The sequence below is a fragment of the Elephantulus edwardii genome, unplaced genomic scaffold (assembly GCF_000299155.1).
Source record: "Elephantulus edwardii isolate Elephantulus edwardi_28Jun2011 unplaced genomic scaffold, EleEdw1.0 scaffold00024, whole genome shotgun sequence".
NCBI classification, from domain to species: domain Eukaryota; kingdom Metazoa; phylum Chordata; class Mammalia; order Macroscelidea; family Macroscelididae; genus Elephantulus; species Elephantulus edwardii.
This window is the reverse complement of record NW_006399774.1, coordinates 13850878-13852315: the sequence shown is the minus strand read 5'-3', so window position 1 is coordinate 13852315 and position 1438 is coordinate 13850878. Positions and strand designations below refer to the sequence as shown.

Below are 1438 nucleotides of genomic sequence, written 5' to 3'. Positions count from 1 at the left end.
ATCAAGTAACTAACACACAAAATAAGCACTAGCTGGGGGGGGAATGGCATCAACAAACTCTAAGAGTGGCCGTCAATCTTCAATCACTTTTCAAATACAGATTTGCAAATTGTAATAAAATAAGGTAACAGCTGTTTAGGCACTGGTACTGTTGCTATGTGCCCTCCGGTCAGAACCAACCCACAGCTGGGAAGAAAATCACAGACTGCCCATCCGTCTCCCTTGGGTCAGCTCACAGATTCAAGCCACACGGGGTTGCAGCACAGCTTCTTACCACTGGGCCATCAGAGCTCATTATATAACCATTGTTGTTGTTGAGTACCATCAAGCTAGAACCAAACCATAGCTGACCCTCCAGAGGGTTTTCAGATGCAATTAATCACATGGGAGGAGACTGCCCATCCTTCTTCCGCAGGGCAACTGGTGGATTCAAACCACGTGTCTTCGGGATTGCAATGCAACTTCTTACCACTAGTTCACTATTAGGGTGCCAATATCCTGTGGCCTCCAGCACTGAGAGCAACGCCAGGTTAACAAATCTCAAGAGTTCTTTCTCACTGTTGGAATGCTGGACACAGGGCTTCTATCAGACCAGTCCGAAATCCTTTCCTTCATCCATGGATGGACAGATGGATGGATGGATGGATGGATGGATGGGTCGGTTGGTCGGCTGATCAGCCAGCCAGAGACCAGCAGACATCTCAAAACATTTTCCTCATTCAGAACACAGCAAGTACAAGCAAGAGCAGCCTCCGAGGGCCACGGCGTGGCAGGGAGCCTGTTCCCAGTCTGGGGGTTTCCTTCTTGAATAATGGATCCCCTGTTCTCTCTTCCTTGGTTTACTTTCTAAGAGGCGGATGAATCAGGTCAGTCTTTCCCTTCTGCACAGGGGTATGCAGTCCTGTCTGCACATGAGACCCACCGCTCCCATCCCCCCTGTAGTCAGATGAGAAGCCAAACCCAGCTTCACACTCAGTTACCAGGATCTCACCCCCATACGACTGCTATGCCACGGTCAGGGGATGATGGGGGAGGGGGAATACTGCCCCTTAAAGTCAGATAAAGACGATGTTTCCCAAGTTACCAAGAGGGAACCCATCCTGACATGCTTTACTAGCTCAAAATGACCCTGTGTTCCACCATCTGATCTAAAAAAAACAAACAAAAGACTACTAAGCTATGCACAAATATTGGGAAAGTCTGCTGTCAGAGACCTCTCCAAAGTACTCAAGAGCAACGATGTCAGTCTGGAGACTAAGGTGTGCCTGATACATGCAATCACTTGCATCAGAGAGCTGGACAGTGACTGGGGATGACAGAAGGAGAACTGATGCCTTTGAGCTGTGGGCATGGAGAAGAGTATGGACTGCTAGGAAAACAAGTTCACCCTGCAGAGGGTGAAGCCAGGCTGCTCCTTGGAGGCAAGGATTCTGAAGCT

The 1438-nt window shown here is 49.0% G+C and overlaps 1 protein-coding gene across 1 annotated transcript in view; it reads right to left on the bottom strand.

Moving 5' to 3' along the window:
- Positions 1 to 1438, bottom strand: part of PNLDC1 (poly(A)-specific ribonuclease (PARN)-like domain containing 1) — a 39078-nt gene that overhangs the window by 9532 nt on the left and 28108 nt on the right. The gene's annotated exons all lie outside the window — the stretch shown is intronic.